We start from the raw sequence: 17,909 nt of genomic DNA, 5'->3' as shown, positions 1-17,909 counted from the left end.
CCCCGCTATCCTAATTCATATCATTGTCTTTTTTCTTAATATTTTCATTTAAATGGCCATGCCGGGTCTTACTTGTGGCGCAAGAGATCTTCAGTCTCTGTGGCAGCAGGCAGGATCTTCAGTTGCAGCATGTGGGATCCAGGTCCCTGACCAGGGATGGAACCTGGGTTCCCTGCATTGGGAGAGCGGAGTCCTAGCTACTGGACCACCAGGGCAGTCCCAGTAGTTGATAATAAGTCTTGATGGCGTGGAGAGCAAGCCCTCCCACGCACGCGTCCTTCTTCCCAAGTGTCTCGGCCAGTTGACTTTTTGTAACGCCACTTAGATATGAGACAAGCCTCGTGCCCCAAAAGCAGACATGACATTGAGTCTCCCAGTCCATGAACGTGGTCTGTCTCTCGATTTGTTTAGGTCTCCTCTGATGTCTCTCAGCAGAGGGTCACACTTCTCCAGCCGGGCCTTGCCCACCTCTTGCTGGGTTTATTCCGGGCACTTGGTGACGTGGCAGAGGGGAGCCCGTGGCCACCTCTCCCGCGCGGTGCCTTGCTCCCTGGCCTTGGCCCGGCTGGGTGAGGCCCTCAGAGCAGAGGCAGGAGCCTGGCTTCCCCGTGCTCTGCTTCCTCCCAGGCACCGCCCCTGGGCCCTGGCAGAGGGCGGGCAGGTTGCCCGGAGAGGAGGTTGTAATTTTCCTGAATGATTTCAAGGGCTAATTAAAGGTTTTCCTTGACTAATCAGCTTACGGTTTAATTATCAGGAAACAGGCTCAGGGATGCAGGAAGCAGCTCACTGGGGTCTCCTCACAGAGTGGCCAGAGGGAGCCAGGGCTGGGCCGCTCCCCCCGGGGTGGTGGTGGGATGTGGGGACACCTGAGGACCCCCCGAGGCCCGCCGCGGTTCTCCAGCCCTGCGAGGGGCCCAGGTGCGGGGCAGCTGGTGCCTGTGGTTGCGATCTGCGTGCATCCCTTCCTGGCTCTGACCCTTCCATGGCCCCCTCTGCTGGGCTGGCCCTCCGCTTGCCTCCCGCGCTCCAGCCTCGTGGGTCTTTGTTTCCTGCTCTCACCTCGGTTATTCTCTCGGGCTCGGGCTAAAGGTCACCACCTCTGGGCAGCCTTCTCAGGCCACTCCTGTCTCCAGAGCGGGTGATAAACTCTGCCCGCCACATGCCGCTGTCAGCATCACTCACCCCACCACCGATAAGGGCTCCACGCCTAGGCTGCGCCCTGTGGTCCAGTACTGGGGTCACGGGGGACCCAAGAGGAGAAAGGGGCTCAGGACGGGCACCCCGAGGAGAGGGCTGGGAGTGGGCTTCAGGCCCGGAGGACTGAGTGGTTGCCAAGGCCTTGGGGGAGCAGGGGGCGGTTGACAGCCTGGCCAGTGACCTGGCCAAGGATGGGCTCTTGGCAGTTTGCGAAGGGGGAGGGGACCTGGGGATGGCCGTGCCAGGCCTGGCTTCATTCCTCGCATTCCTCAGCCGGCCCCAGACTCCGGTGGGCAGGCAGAGAGGGGCCTCCTGGGCGGCGTACCCTGCCCTTCCCTCCCCTTTTCCTTTCCGCCCCCTACCCTGCCCCCCATCAGTCTGTCTCACTTCTACCATCCCCTGAGGACTCAGTCCTGGGACTCTGTGTCCAGGCTCCCCCCTGCCCCCATCCCATGCTCCTTAGGGTTACCTGGCACAGGTGTACATCACTGACTCAACGGACATGAGTCTGAGCCAACTCCCGGAGATGGTGAAGGACAGGGAAGCCTGGCGCGCTGCAGTCCATGGGGTTGCAAAGAGTCGGACGCCACTGAGCGACTAAACAACAAAAGGTCAGGCCACTTGAATCTGAATCTCTGGCTGTGGGGCCTGAGCATTGGGTTTTGTGTTATTTGGTGTTTTTTTTTAAGCTCCCTGAGCGACTGTAGTGTGCTTCTGAACCGAGATGAGAGCCACTGGCTTACAGAAATGGTAGAAATCACGTATTAGCTTTCGCAATGTTTGGACACTTTTCTAGGCTTCTGACATGGCGTGATTAAGTCGTGTCAGCCCTGTCACCCCCACAGCCTCACTACAGGAAGATGTGACTATTATTCCCACGTTACTGACGAGGGAGCTGAGGCCCGGAGGAGACGTCAGGGCCTCTTCATCCCTGGGCCCGCCAGCCCCTGTCTGGGCAGCCGACTGTCCCCTCCCGCCTCCTGTCTTCTCTTCCCGAGTCGCTGCCTCTTGTCTCTCCTCTCCTCTCCCTCAGTTTCTACTCCCCCCCACTACCCTGCAGAGGCTTCCCTGCTTGCAGGCAGGATCCTGCCGAAGCCACACAAGGGAGATGGTTTCTGCAGACCCAGGATGAGTCCGGGTGCTGGTCCCCCACACGCCAGCCACTCCTGGCTGTTCCTGGCACCTGGAGGGGGAGGGGGTGAGGGGCAGGGCATGCATGCCTCTGCTGGTGGGGGGCCCAGGAGCAGGGAGGAGCGCCCAGGCTGGTGGACCCCCCAGATCCTGTGGGCCCCCAAGTCTGATGTTGTCATCCGTTGCGGTTACCATTTCAGGCTCCCATGGAGTGGCTGATAGTTTAATTTCAGGAAAAGTTTGTGCTCAGATGTGACTGTTGCATCGCAGGAGCCATTATGATTCACTCAGTGGGAATGAGGGGAGCTGAGAGTCCAGAAGCCCCTGTGCATCCCCGCTCTGCAAGGCTCCTGGCCTCCTCTCCCCCATCCCCTCTGGGCCAGGACTGGGCATCCAGCTTCCCTGCTGGCCTCACCCGGCTCCCCCAGCCTCCTCTGTGACCTGGGGCCAGGCCCTGAGCCCCCGGTGTCTCTGCACTGGTTCCCATTTAGAGCGACTCTCAGCCCAGGTCTGCCATCATCATGTCATTATAGTTACTACTGCCGTGACGTCTGTTACAGTTATTAGAGGCAGGATACATGTTTGGATTTAGTAATTAAGGTTCACAAGGTGAGCGACCCACGAATTCTTCACTGTTCTGACTAGGTCACATTCCTTTTTGCAAAGTGTTTAAAACCTCTGTATGATGGAAGTGCCCACACAGTCTTCTGAACAGTGGCCTGCCGCCCTCCTCAGGACGCCCGCCCCAGCTTCGGCAGTTATCTGTCACCACCAGGCTTTTTCATCTGTACCCCATCCCCACCTCCCTGATTCTTTGGAGGCAGTTCTTAAACATCGTATACTGTGGCCATAAATATCTCAGATTTTTTGCATATAAGAGATAAGGAGTCTGTAAACACACCCACACAGACGAGATACCATGGTCACAGGAGAAAAAGAACCAATACTTTCTTAATAGCCTCGCATTTCCCCAGTTGTCTTGTCGTTTTTTCCAATGTGTGCGTTTGACTTGGCATCCGGACAAGGTCTGCTCTGCGTTTGGTCGACAGGCCCCTGACGTCTTCTGTCGTCTGTAGGCTCTTTCCTGTGCCCGCTGACCGGGTCATTGATCTGTTGAAACCCCTGATCCTCTGTCCTCTGGAGCTTCCCACGGCCCGGGCCTCACCGGGCACCCTCGTGGTGTCACTTCACGGGTCCCTCTGTCCCTGTGCTTCCTGTATGTTGGGCCTTGGGTCTAGAGGCGCGATTGCATTCGGGTTCCACTACTTCATAGATGGTGCTCTGTAGGAATTCAGGCCAGCCTTCATGTCTGGGTGACTATCTTGAAGTAATTTCTTTTTTTTTTTTTTGTAAGTGAGTGGATTAAAATGGAAATTCTTAAGTTGCTCTTAGTTAGGCTGGTACGCAGTACAGCAGAATGGGGCAGGGGGGAGCCGAAGGTCTGAGGTTCAGAACACCCGTAGTCTGGGAGCACAGGGCTGTGCGTGAGCCCCTGGCTTCCAGTGAGCCTTCTTCACAAACCGAAGCTTTGGGCTCCTGCTCTTCTGGGACCAGAGGCCCCCAGCTGAGAGCCATCCGTCCCCCCGACCCTCATTCTTCACCCTCCCTCTGCTTATCTTTAGGGGCTCCTGCCCCAGCTCTGCCCTTGGCCAGCTGGGCCCCCTGGGGAGCTTTCCTATCCCCCCGCCTGCTTCCTCCTCCTTAACATAGCATGATGGTGAGAGGGCAGCTGCACCTCCGGGAGGGCTGTGGTCAGGAGGTCTGGGCTCCGCGAGCGGCTCTTCTGCATTTAGTGTAGACTCTCTTGACCTCAGCTACACCACCCTCCCCTCACACCCTCCCTCCCTTCCTGCCACACAGGCCTCCTGGGCCAGCCTCAGGCATTCTGGAACGTGCCAGGCAGGCTTCAGTCCTCAGGCCTTTGCAGTTGTGGTTCCTTCTACTCTGAAAGCACTTCCCTAGGTTCCCCACATGGCCCCCTCACTTCCCCTGCTCCTGCTCAGGGACACCCACCCCCCTAGACACCCTGTCCGCCACACACACCCCGTGCTCTGTCCCCTCTCCCACTGGTCATGTACTTCCTTGTTTACTTTTATGTTATCTTATCTCCCTCACTCACCAGCGTGTCACCTCTGGGAAGGAGGGACTGGCTTATTCACTGTGTCCCCAGTGCCTGACACAGTGCCTGGTGTACACTGAGTGTGTAATCAAGAATTGTCAGTGCATGACCAATGGGAGTGTAACATGGTTAAGCGAGTGGACTCCGGCCTGGGTCAGACCTGCCATGGCATCCTGGTTCTTTCTGGTTTTTTAATTGAAGAATAATTGCTTTACAATATTGTGTTGGTTTCTGCTATGTGTGTCTGTGTGTTAGTTGCTCAGTCATGTCCGACTCTTTGCAACCCCGTGGACTGTAGCCCGCCAGGCTCCTCTGTTCATTCTCCAGGCAGGAATACTGGAGTGGGTTGCCATTCCCCTCTCCAGGGGGATCTTCCTGACCCAGGGAACCGGGGTCTCCTGCATTGTAGGTGGATTCTTGACCATCTGAGCCACCAGGGAAAAGCCCTGGTTTCTGCCGTACATCAACATGACTCAGCCATAGGTACACATATGTCCCTTCCCTCTTGAACCTCCCTCCCCATCCCACCCCTCTAGGTTGCCACAGAGCCCCAGTGTGAGCTCCCTGAGTCACACAGCAAATTCCCAAGAGTTGCAAGGGACCCAGGAGAGCCGCTGCTCTGATCACAGGACCAGTTCCAGTCTTGGGGGGGCGGTGGAGAGAAAGAGAGTGTGTGTGTGTTAGAGACAGATGGACAGAAAGAGAGCGAAAGAGACTGTGTGTGAAAGAGATCAGAGAGCCACCTGATGGCCTCCCCTGGGCCTGTTGCCCAACTGAGAGAGGAAACACACTTGCTGTGGTTAGAGTCCCCGGGGTCCCTCCCGCAGGTACCCCGGCCTCACTGTGATTCCTTGTTGCCTCCCTAAACAGTATCCCATATCGTATTGTGCTACAGGTTTGAAAACTGGAGGTAAATGGTTCCCTGCTCATCTGCAGCTTGCTCTCAGTATTGTGCTCTGGAGACTTCTCTAGTGGAGCGATGAAGTCGCCTGCCAGTAGGAATGCTCCCCAGCACGTGTCAGAGGGAAGCCCCTCCCCACAGCCAGATGAAAGCAGCCCTGCCCTGGGGGAGCCTCAGGAGGGCGCCTGGGGGCTCCTCTCAGCTCGCCACCCTCCCCCCTCCCCACCCTCCCCCCTCCCCACCCTCCCCCTTCCCCTGCCCCACTCCATGGTTTGACACTACTGCAGGAGACATAAGAAATGCAGGTTCGATCCCTGGGCTGGGAAGATCCCCTGGAGGAGGGCATGGCAACCCACTCCAGTGTTCCTGCCTGGAGAATCCCATGGGCAGAGAAGCCTGGTGGGCTGCCGTTCATGGGGTCACAAAAGAGTGGGACACGACTGAAGAAACTTGGCACACATGCAGGCACACGTCCAGTGAAGGTGGGCACTCCTCTCCGTGGAGGGCACTGCCGGCTTCCCAGGTTGATAAATGGGATTCAGTTAGAGGCCCTTGACATGGAAGAGGCCTTCCCGGATGCCTGTTAGGTGGGAAGGTGGTTCTGGTACCATTCTGGGTGTGTCAGTTCCACAGAAGGGACCTTCCATGGAGGAGGGTGAGGCCCCCCCGACTCTACGTGGGAATGGACTGGGGACTAGGGAGGAGGCAACAGGGTCTCTTCCCCTGCCCCCCTGCCCCTTGGCTTCCCCCTTCAGCTGGTCTCATCCAGCCTTTCCTGGAGAAACCTTGTGGTTAGTGATCCTATCAAAAGCCCTGATCCAAAGGCGTGGGTTTGCTTCCCAGCTCTGTGACCTGCTAGCTGGATGACCTTGAGCTTGTAGCTCCTCCCTCATCCCTCCTCCACCACCACCCCCGGCGGCCTCAGTTTCCCCATTTGTAAAATGGGATTGTTATACAGATTATTTTATCCATGCAAAGCTCTCAAAACAGATCTAGCACATAGAAATCTCTGTAACAAGTGTTAGGAGAAGGCAATGGCACCCCACTCCAGTACTCTTGCCTGGAAAATCCCATGGGCGGAGGAGCCTGGTAGGCTGCAGTCCATGGGGTCGCGAAGAGTCAGACATGACTGAGCAACTTCACTTTCACTTTTCACTTTCATGCATTGGAGAAGGAAATGGCAACCCACTCCAGTACACTTGCCTGAAGAATCCCAGGGACGGGGGAGCCTGGTGGGCTGCCGTCTATGGGGTCGCACAGAGTCAGACACGATTGAAGCGACTTAGCAGCAGCAGCAGCTGTCAGTAATGTTGTCAGTACCACTCACTCTTGCACTTTGTAGATAATCACTGCGCTCCTCCTCTGACCTGTCTCCCCACCAAGACCCTGCCCTCATGTCTAGTGATAGAAACAGACATGGCACCAGGCAGTGACAGCCCCAGAGTGACCTTGAGGAAAGCACAGGCCCCCGTGTCATGGGTTTGGTGGGGGAAGCCCTGAGGACTGAGACAAGCCCTGGCTCCAGCCTGGGAAATCAGGGGAGGCTTCCTGGAGGAGGAGACATCGGAGCTGAGGGCTGTACGAGCAGTCAGTGTGTGGAAGCCTGTGTGTTCCAAGGAAAATGAATAGCATGTTCTAAGGTGGGAAAGGGCCTGGCATTTTTAATAAATTATTAGTAGTCATGTATGGATGTGAGAGTTGGACCATAAAGAAGGCTGAGCGCCGAAAAATTGATGCTTTCAAACTGTGCTGCAAAGACTTCTCGAGAGTCCCTTGGACAGCAAGGAGATCAAACCAGTCAATCCTAAAGGAAATCAACCCTAAATATTCATTGGAAGGATTGAATGCTGAAGCTGGAGCTCCAGTACCTTGGCCAGCTGATGTGAAGAGCCAATGTATTGGAAAAGACCCTGATGCTGGGAAAGACTGAGGGCAAGAGAAGGGGGTGACGGACCATAAGATGGTTGGATGGCATCACCGACTCAGTGGACATGGGTTTGAGCAAACTCCGGGAAATGATGAAGGACAGGGAAGCCTGGCATGCTGCAGTCCATGGTGTCGCAGAGTCAGACATGATTTGGAGACTGAACGACAATACTAGTAGTTTTTCATGAAGCTTTTCATTTTGAGATCATTGTGCTTTAATCTGGAGGTGTGAAAAATAACACAGGGAGAGCCCCTCTACCCTTTAGCCAGCTCCCTCCAATAGTAACATTTTGCAAAATTAAAATCAGTACAAGATCACAACCAGTATGTTGTCATAGATACAGTCAGGATGGAGAACACTCCATCACAAGGATCCCCCATGCCCTTTTTACAGCCACATCCTGTCCCTGCTCTGTCCCTCATTCCAGGCAGCCATTCATCTATTTGTTCCCCATTTTTATAATTCTGTCATTTCAACAGTGTTACGTAAATGAGATTGTACTGTACATAACCTTTGGGTGTTGGCGTTTTTTTCACTCAGCATAGTTCTCTGGAGATTCATCCAGGTTGTTGGCTGTGTCAATAGTTGGTTCCTTTTTTTTGCTGAGTAGTGGATGTGCCATAGTTTATTGAACCATTCACCCACTGAGGGACATCTGGGGTGTTTCCAGTTTTTGACAATTAGAAATGAAGCTGCTGTTGACAATCTTGTACAGGTTTTTGTGTGAATGTAAATTTTCATTTTTTCTGGGACAAATACCCAGAAGTGCAGCTGCTGGTATGTAGGTGGATGCGTGTTTAAAGAAACTGCCAAACTCTTTTTCATGATGGCTGTACAACTTTACATCCCCACCAGCAGCGAATGAGTGCTCAATTTCTCTTCGTCCTGGCCCGCATTTGGTGGGTCACTATTCTTTATTTTAGCTATTCTAATGAGCATGTAATGATAATTCTCTGTGGCTTTAATTTGTATTTCTCTAATGGCTAATGCTGTCAGACATCCTTTCATGAGCCTATCTGCCATCTGTGTATCCTCTCTGGTGAATCATCTTCATGTCTTCTGCCCATTTGCTAATTGGATTGTTTGGGTTTTTTACTGTTGAGCGTTGAGAATCCTTTATGTCTTCGAAATATTAGTCCTTTGTCAGGTATGTGGTTTGCAAATATTTTCCCCCAATCTGTTACTTTTTTATATTCTTTACATGGACTTTTGCAGACCAGAAGTTCTTAATTAAAAAAAAATTTTTTTTGTTATTATTATTATTTTAATTTTGGCTGCTCTGGGTCTTCGTTGAAGCACATAGGCTTTTCTCTAGTATGGGACACAGGGGCTTCTCCCATCCCAGTACTAACCAGGCCCGACCCTGCTTAGCTTCTGAGACCAGACGAGATCGGGTGCGTTCAGGGTGGTATGGCCTTAGATTGGGGCTTTTCTCCTTGCAGGCTTCTCATTGTAAAGCATAGGCTCTGGTGTGCGAGGCTCCGTAGTTGCAACGTGTGGCCTCTAGTTGTGGTGCTTGGGCTTAGTTGCCCCACAGCATATAGGATCTTAGTTCCCCAACCAGGGATCAAACCCATGTCCCCTTCACTGGAAGGCAGATCCTTAACCACTGGACCACCGGGGAAATTGTCCAGAAGTTTTTAATTTTGATGAGGTCTATTTTAATAATTTTTCCTTTTATGGGTCATGCTTTTGGTATCCAGTCTAAGAAGTCTGTGCTTAGCCCTAGATCTTGAAGATATGTTGGTTTGTTTTCTAAAAGTTTTGTTAAGGTTTGTGTAAGTGTGAAGTTCAGATAAAGGTTCATTTTTTTAGCATATGGATGTCCCTTTGTTCCAGTACTGTTTGTTGAAAATTCTGTCTTTCCTCCATTGAATTGCTTATAGTTCTTTGTCAAAAATAAATTACAATAATGAGATATAGCTTCGCACCTACCAGGATGGCTATTATCTTAAAAAAAAAAAAAAGAAAGAAAACTAACGTGTTGGTGAGGAGATAGAGAAATTGGAGCCCTCGTGGATTGCTATTGGAGATGTGAAATGGTGCAGCTGCTGTGGGAAACAGTTTGGTCTTTTCTCAAAAGGTTAAATATAGAACTACCATATGACCCAGCAATTTGACTCCTAGATACATATCCAAAAAATTGAAAGCAGAGACTTGAACAGATATTTGTACACTTTAATGTTCATAGTTGCTTTATTCACAATAGCTTAAAAGTGGAAACAACCCAGGCGTCCAGCAGATGAATGGGTAAACGAAATTTGGTGTATACATGCAATGGAATATTATTGAGCCATAAAAAGGAATGGGGTTTACATGCATACTACACAATGGATGGACCTTGAAGCATCATGCTTAGTGAAATAAGCCACATGTAGGAAAGATATTGTAAGAGTCCACTTATATATTCCGCATAGAACAGGCGGATTCATAGAGAAGGAAAGTTGAATGGGGGTTGCCAGGGGCTGGGGGGAAGGAGGGAGTGGGGAGCTGGCGTCCATGGGCACAGGGTCTTTGCTGGGGATGATGAGAACGTTTGGAGCATGAGTCACGGTGGTGGTTGTACAGCATTGTAAATGTGTTCAGTGCCACTGTGGTTCACACTCTAGGATTAAGGTTGGTTAAAATCATAGATAGACGTATAATAGTAACCCCATCATGTCTGACTCTTTGTGACCCTAAGGACTGTAGCCAGCCAGGCTCCTCTGTCCATGGTATTCTCCGGGCAAGAATAGTGGAGTGGGTAGCCATTTTCTTCTCCAGGGGATCTTCCTGACCCAGGGATCAAACCTGGGTCTCCTGCATTGCAGGCAGATTCTTTACCATCTGAGCCACCAGGGAAGTCATTATGTATACTGTATAGGCAGCAGTAACCAAAACCATCCCCAGGAAAAAGAAATGCAAGAAGGCAAAGTGGTTGTCTGGGGAGGCCTTACAGATAGCTGAAAAAAGAAGAGAAGCTAAAAGCAAAGGAGAAAGGGAAAGATATACCCACCTGAGGAGAAGGCAATGGCACCCCACTCCAGCACTCTTGCCTGGAAAATCCCATGGACGGCAGAGCCTGGTAGGCTGCAGTCCATGGGGTCTCGAAGAGTCAGACACGACTGAACGACTTCACTTTCACTTTTCACTTTAATGCATTGCAGAAGGAAATGGCAACCCACTCCAGTGTTCTTGCCTAGAGAATCCCAGGGACAGGGGAGCCTGGTGGGCTGCCGTCTATGGGGTCGCACAGAGTCGGACACGACTGAAGCGACTTAGCAGCATACCCACCTGAATGCAGAGTTCCAGAGAACAGCAAGGAGAGATAAGAAAGCCTTCTCAGTGATCAGTGCAAAGAAATAGAGGAAAACAATACAATGGGAAAAACTAGAGATCTCTTAAAAAAAATTAGAGATACCAAGGGAGCATTTCTGGGAAAGATGGGCACAATAAAGGACAGAAACAGTATGGACCTAACAGAAGCAGAAGATATTAAGAAGAGGTGGCAAGAATACACAGAAGAACTGTACAAAAAAGATCTTAATGACCTGGATAACCATGATAGTCACTTACCAGAGCCAGACATCCTAGAAGTGTGAAGTCAGGTGGACCTTATAGTAAGTACTACTACAAACAAAGCTAGTGGAGGTTATGGAATTCCAGCTGAGCTATTTCAAATCCTGAAAGATGATGCTGTTAAAGTGCTGCACTCAATATGTCAGCAAATTTGGAAAACTCAGTGGTGGCCACAAGATTGGAAAAGGTCAGTTTTCAGTCCAGTCCCAAGGAGGGGCAATGCCAAAGAATGTTTCAACTACCATACAATTGTGCTCATTTCACATGCTAGCAAGGTAGTGCTCAAAATCCTTCAAGCTAGGCTTCAGCAGTGTGTGAACTGAGAAATTCCAAATGTATGAGCTGGGTTTAGAAAAGGCAGAGGAACCAGAAATCAAATTGCCAACATCCATTGGATCATAAAGTATGTATGTGCTTAGTCGCTCAGTCATGTCCAACTCTTTGTGACCCCAAGGACTGTAGCCCGCCAGGCTCCTCTGTCCATGGGGATTCTTCAGGCAAGAATACTTGAGTGGGTTGCCATGCCCTCCTCCATGGGATCTTCCCAACCCAGGGATCCAACCCAGGTCTCCCACATTGTGGGTGGATTTTTTACTGTCTAAGCCACCAGGGAGCCCTTGGATCATAGAGAAAGCAAGGGAATTGCAGAAAAACATCTACTTCTGCTTCAATGACTGTGCTAAAGCCTTTGACTGTGTGGATCACAACAAACTGGAAAATTCTTAAAGAGATAGAAATACCAGACCACCTTACTTGTCTCCTGAGAAACCTGTATGCGGGTCAAGAAGCAGCAGTTAGAACTGGACATGGAACAATGGACTGGTTCAAAATTGAAAAAGAAGTACGACAAGGCTGTTTATTGTTATCCTGCTTGTTTAACTTATATATAACATCATGCAAAATGCCAGACTGGATGAATCACAAGCTGAAATCAAGATTGCTGGGAGAAATATCAACAGGCTCAGATATGCAGATGATACCACTCTAATGGCAGAAAGCGAAGAGGAACTTAAGAGCCTCTTGATAAGGGTGAAAGAGGAGCGTGAAAAAGCTGGCTTAAAACTCAGCATTCAAAAAACTAAAATCATGGCATCTGGTCCATCACTTCATGGCAAATAGATGGGGAAAAGTGGAAACAGTGATAGATTTTATTTTCTTGGGCTCCAGAATCACTGCGGACAATGACTGCAGCCGTGAAATTAGAAGACGTTTGCTCCTTGGAAAGAAAGGTCCATATAGTCAAAGCTATTGTTTAACCAATAGTCGTGTATAGATGTGAGAGTTGGACCATTGAAGAATTGATGCTTTCAAATTGTGGTGCTGGAGAAGGTTCTTGAGAGTCCCTTGGACTGCAAGGAGATCAAACCAGTCCATCCTAAAGGAAATCAGTCCTGAATATTCTTTGGAAGGACTGATGCTGAAGCTGAAGCTCCAATACTTTGGCCACCTGATTCGAAGAGCCGACTCATCGGAAAAGATGGTCATGCTGGAAAAGATTGAAGGCAGGAGGAAAGGGGAGTGACAGAGGATGAGCTGGTTGGATGGCATCACCAAGTCAACGGACATGAGTTTGAGCAAGCTCTGGGGAGTAGTGAAGGGCAGGAAAGCCTGGCGTGCTGTAGTCCATGGGGTCACAAAGAGTCAGACACAACGTAGCAACTGAAGAACAGACAAGGTGTATTTTACCACAGTGAAAAAAAAAATCAGTGTTTTAAAACCCAGCTGGGTGTATTTGTTTGGGTCTTTGTCTGGATTCTCTATTCCATTCACTGACCTCTGTGTTTTTCCCCACTGTCTTGATTACTGTGGTTGTACCCCAGGCCTTACTATCGGGGAAAGTGAATCTTCGGGCTTTTTTCATCTCTGTCACAATTGAGTAGTTCTGGGGCCTGGCATTTTTGGAGCCCCTCTGGCGCACCCTTGTGTGAAAGATGGCAGTGTGACTTACCGACTTTCAGAGTCACCCTTGGCGCCTGCCTTGCCCTCGGCCGCCATCTGACAGGAGTTGCACATTGTGGGCAGACACACCTCTGGTCTGGGGCCCTCCCTCCATGCCAGGCCGTGGCCACCTTCACCATTTGCCCGGAGCAGTGCTTCGGTCTCGTCACCTGTCCCCACATCCACTCAGGCCCCCTTCATCCCGTCCTCAGACGTGCAGCCAGAGTTATGTCTTCCAGATGCAGGCCATCCTCAGAACTTGCCTTGGCTCCCCTGACTCCCCTGGCGGCCTGGTCCAGCCCGGCTCCTCTGTGCTCTCATCCCTCCAGCCACCCTTCTCAGCTGGAATGTCACATTTCACTGGGTGGTCCTGGACTGTAAGCCCCGGGGGCCGGGACCATGCTGCACCACTGCCCCAGCCTGGACGGCACATGGTGGGCACGTGTTCTGCTTCTGTTGACAAAATACACGAATGCAAGATGGAACCCGTGAATGGGGTGGTGGTGGGGAGACGAGGCTGGAGAGGTGGGAAGAGCTGGGGTGGGTTTACAAAGGTCTTGACCCTCACAGAAAAACAAAGGCTTTTTTTTTTTTTGGCCACACTGTGTGGCATGTGGAAATTTAGTTCCCCAACCAGGGCTTGAACCCCCTGTAGTGGAAGTGTGGAGTCTTAACCACTGGACTACCAGGGAAGTCCCAAAATCAACCTTTTTTTCTTTTTCATTTTTGTCTATGTCATGCGGCATGTAGGAGGTAAAGGCTTTGAAGAGACTGTTAGCAGAAAAGGAGTTCTGGTGACTTTTACAAATTTAAAAGGATGCGCAGTTACTAAGTGCCTGTGTGCTCAATCGCTAAGTTGTGTCTGACTCTGTGACAGCGTGAACCCACCAGGCTCCTCTGTCCATGGGATATCCCTGGCAAGAATACTGGAGTGGGTTGCCATTGCCTCTTCCAGGGGATCTTCCCGACTCAGGGGTTGAACCCGAGTCTCCTGCATTGGCAGGCAGATTCTTCCCAGGTGCTGCGCCATCTGGGAAGCCGGCAATTACTAAGCACCAAAAGGCGAATGAAAACAAGGCCAAGAGGGGCCAGACTTCACCTGTCTGAGTGGGGAAGATGGGAGGGTGTGAGAACACCCTGGGCCTGAGGCCAAGGGAAGGGCTGAGAGTGGCAGCCTGGCGGTGCTGTGCTTTGCCTGGCAGTCCTCCTGGTAGGCACTTGGCCCACAGACATGCTGGCACACCTGTGAGGTGACTTCTGCCCACGGTTCTCACTGCCGCACCATGTGTAAGAGCAAATGACTGGAAGCCACTGACCTGGCCCCGTGGGGACTGGCTCAAGGCATCGTGGCCCTTCCACGCAGCTGCTAAAGCAGCGGGGCTGTGCTTTGCACAGATGGAAGCCTGGTAAGATCATTAGACGTATCTATTTTTTTTCATTTAAAATCACAATTAGCCTACATGTGGAAAGCGCATAAAGTAGAAATGTACAGTATGACCAATGACTTTAAGGGGAAGACCCACGTAACCACTTCCTCCAGTTGAAGTAACAGATGGTGCCAGCCCCTGCCCCCGCCCCTGGAGGCAGCCCCTTCCCTGACTTTTGAGGCAGTTGCTCCCTCCCTTTTCTCTTTGGTTTTGCCCCCTCTGTGTGCATCCCTAAGGAGCATATTTCATTTTACCTGGTTTTGAACTGTTTCTGAACAAAGTCCTAGGATGTGTTGGGTTTTGTTTCGCTGCTTCTGTTTAATATCATGTTTGATGTCCATCCACACATGGCTGTGGGTCGCTTGTTCTCGCCGTTGTGTACTCTCGTGTGGGGCTAGTGGATCACACAGTTCATTATCCACCTGCTGTGGGCGAGCGTTGGTGTTGTTTCCAGTCTCGCCGATTCAGACTGTGCCGTGTGCACCTCCCCGTGTGTGTCCCTGGGGGTGGATCCGGGAGAGCGCGCCAGGTCCCCAGCGTGTCTTCACCTCCACTGGACGCTGCCAAACGCCTCCTGGTGCCCGCGGCGCAGACGAGCCAGGAACGGTCTTGAGAAAAGCAAAGTGCAGTTGAGTGTGTGGTGTGCAGCCATTTATGATTGTTTTTTAAGTGCAAAAGCATCTGTGTGCACATGCATGTGTGTACACACACACACGCTCACACAGGTATGCATAGGCTCTCAGAAAACAACAGAATCTCTAGTAGAGGTGACTCCACGGCCGAGCTGGGGCAAAGCAGGAGGGCGCCGACCTGCCAGTGTTTCCCCTTCGGGGCCACTGACTTTTGAACTATGTTCCATGTTATAAAGAGACAGAGACTGAGACAGAGAGAAGGGGAAGAAACGGAGGGGAGAGAGGAAGCCTAAGTATGGCAGAACTTATAGTTGAGAATCTGAGTGATGGGGGTTCGTTAGTTTAGTCTCTCTCTGGGAGCATGTTTTAAAACTTCCATTATGCAGTTCTGTTCTGGCGTGAGAGATCCTTTTCTCCCCCTTTAGCTGTTCCAGGTGTTTGGTTGTGGCATGCAGGCTCTTAGTTTCGACATGCAGTCTCTAGTTCTCTGACCGGGAATTGAACCAGTGTCCCCCTGCACTGGGAGCATGGAGTCTTAACCACTGGGCCACCAGGGAAGTCCCTGTGAGAGGTTCTTGAATGGACATCTCCTTGCCCCTGAGGCCAGTCCCCAGGAGGACCCCTTGTCTCCAGTGAGACTTCCTTTTGGAGGAGGGGTGCTCCCTCCTTCCCCCGCCCTCCCCTGTCCCTTCCCCGTGGGACCTAGTTTCCTTGGCTGGTCAGACCTACCCAGTCCTGACCGCCTCCCTCACCAGAGCCCAAACCAGCCGGTCCGGTTTGGGGACCCGCCCCATTTGGCTCCTGTCTGGGTGGCTGCCTGACAGGTACTTCATGCTGCCGGGGGAGGGGGTAGCCTGGACCCTGGGGAGGGGGCCCTGAGACCTGCCCTGCAGCGGCCCCAGGCTCAGCTGGAAGCCCCTGGCTTAGTGAGCAGGTGGTGGACCGAAGGGGTAGATGGGGTTTCCAGGCCAGTCAGGCCTCCTGGTCCACGTGATAAAATGGCCTGATAAAGTACCTGCTCATTTAGGGCAGTGGTAAGCTAAAGGACTTCATGCATGCTGAGAGCACGCCCCAGCCCAGAGGAGGTTCTCCGGAAAGTCAGGCCACTCATTTTCAGAAGGGTTAATTACACCCTGGCCAGCCAGCCAGCATGGCACACAGAAGTCCCGGCCCTCTCCACCTTTCTCCCCATTGCCGTCATGGCCTTCCAGCCCCCCTCACACCTAAATATGGCAGTGAGGGGGCGGTTCACCATGGTCTCCCCTGGCGAGCCTGCAAGTCTCAAGTTCATCTTGATGGGCAAGGGTGTCGGAGCAGGAGCGCCCCGGTCACTGTGCCCTCTGAAGTTCCTGCTAGAATCGCAGCCTGGGTGCCAGGGGACGCAGCAAGCCCCAGATCTCCCGCCACCCTCCCCATCAGAGAGGCTGCTTATGCTGCGGTGCCCTGTCCCGCACCGCAGCCCTGGCCACTGTTTCACACCTAACTGGCCCGGCAGCCCCTCTCAGACGTGCAGCCCTGGGCTGTGTAGCCACTGCTCCCCTGGCACCTCGCCTGGCCTGGGCTTGAGATGGGGGCATGCGTATGTGGTGGGAGACTGACCCTGCCTACGCAGGGGCAGTGGTTGGGTCCCCTCCCCTCCACGGGGACAGCTGTGGGCCACGTGGCCCAGGCTTTCCAGGCTCAGCCCCGCCTCCCTCCGCCCCGCCCTCCCCCTACCCCTCCCGGGGGTTGGAGCCACAGCCAAAGCTCAACTCCTGCCAGGGCAGGGCCGAGTTGCCAGCCGCTGCCAGGGCAGCTGGGGCACAGAGGCCAGCCAGCTCTCCTCGGTGGGCCAGGGGAACCCCTCGATCCCGGCTCCCTGCTCCGTTTCAGCTGGGAGCCCCCTGTCTGCTGGCCTGCCCCACTGCGGGCAGCCCAGGCCCGAGGGAGGGCCAAGGATGGTGGAGGTGAGCTGGCCTGGCCTCGAGGAGGAGGGGGCGGGCCGCCTGGGTGTGGGGGAGGGCAGCCACCTGAGCGCATGCGAGGGGCCACACCTTTCTCTGGGCCAGGGGCGGGGTCTCGTGTGTGTTTCAGGCGGAGATGGCAGGTGTCTGTCTGCTGGGACTTAGCCCAGGCCTCAGCACAGGTTCCCCCTCCACACATACCCCTCCCCCGAGCGTCTCTGTGGGAGCGTGTTCTTGGGGTCTGGTTTGCATGGAGGTGGTTCTGAGGGGTCACTGGGTGACCACAGACTTGGTGGTGTGTATGCCTGGGTCTGTGGTAGGTCTCATTACCCACTGTGTGTGGATCCCATGGTCTCCTTCTGTATCAGGAGGGCTCCTAGGTGGATGGGGTTTTGGGGTCTGCCTTCCTAGGTGAGTCCAGCCGTCACGGAGTGTCTGGGATTGTGTGTGTGCATGCGTGTGTGTGAGTGTGTTTGTAGGTGGCGGCTGAAGTCTATCTTTGTGTCGTCGGCTTCCCCCAGGATCCTTGTATGCGTCTCCAGATCTCTCCGGAGCCCTTGCATCTTTGGAATGGCTCTTTACACTGTTTGTGGAAGGGCTTCTGGGTCCTTAACTTCCTGGGGTCCCGACCGTGGGTCCCCAGTGTTGTGACCCTCTGTTCCCAGGGCTTCCTCTGAGCCAGGCCCCTCTTAAGACTGCTCCCCACCTTCTCCCACTGATGCCACGCAGTCGGCTCCGGCCACTTGCTGGGCCCGAGTTCCCGAGGCAGGAGCTGAGGCTCAGGGCGGGCTGGCCCTTCCTGCGCCCAGGCTCCCACTGTCCCGTTTCAGGGGCTTTGCCGTGTGACCAGAGGGTGTGTTCCTGTGGTCTGGGGATGTGTGGCTGGACGCCCATGCTGCGTGTCTGTGTCAGCTTCTGTGCACTGTGGCGTGACCTTGTGTGCTCTGTATCTTGGGGGTGTGCACGTGTGTCTGTGTGGGAGGGCGGAAACCCTTAGGTTAGGGGGCCGGGGAGGCCTCTGGAGCCTTTTTTCTGCCTCCCGCCCCCCCTCCTTCCTGCCCCACCTCAGGGGAGGAATGAATGAAGTCTCAATCTGGTTTCCCCAGTCTCCGGGGGCTCGCCCACACTCTCAGGTT

At 53.0% G+C, this 17,909-nt stretch overlaps 1 protein-coding gene across 7 annotated transcripts in view; it reads left to right on the top strand.

The window, feature by feature from the left end:
• Window positions 1-17,909, top strand: part of PAK4 (p21 (RAC1) activated kinase 4) — a 47,764-nt gene that overhangs the window by 11,472 nt on the left and 18,383 nt on the right. For 2 of the 7 annotated variants that reach the window (XM_027515869.1, XM_027515868.1), the window contains exon 1: window positions 16,590-16,776. The exons of 4 other annotated variants lie outside the window; for them this stretch is intronic. The gene's annotated coding sequence lies outside the window, so the exon portion shown is untranslated. Of the gene's footprint in view, window positions 1-1,483; window positions 1,809-16,589; window positions 16,777-17,909 lie in introns of those variants that run through there. One more of the 7 variants, XM_027515870.1, reaches the window with a different exon arrangement.

Source organism: Bos indicus x Bos taurus, chromosome 18, assembly GCF_003369695.1.
Source record: "Bos indicus x Bos taurus breed Angus x Brahman F1 hybrid chromosome 18, Bos_hybrid_MaternalHap_v2.0, whole genome shotgun sequence".
Lineage (NCBI taxonomy): Eukaryota > Metazoa > Chordata > Mammalia > Artiodactyla > Bovidae > Bos > Bos indicus x Bos taurus.
This window is presented reverse-complemented; position numbering and strand designations above follow the sequence as displayed.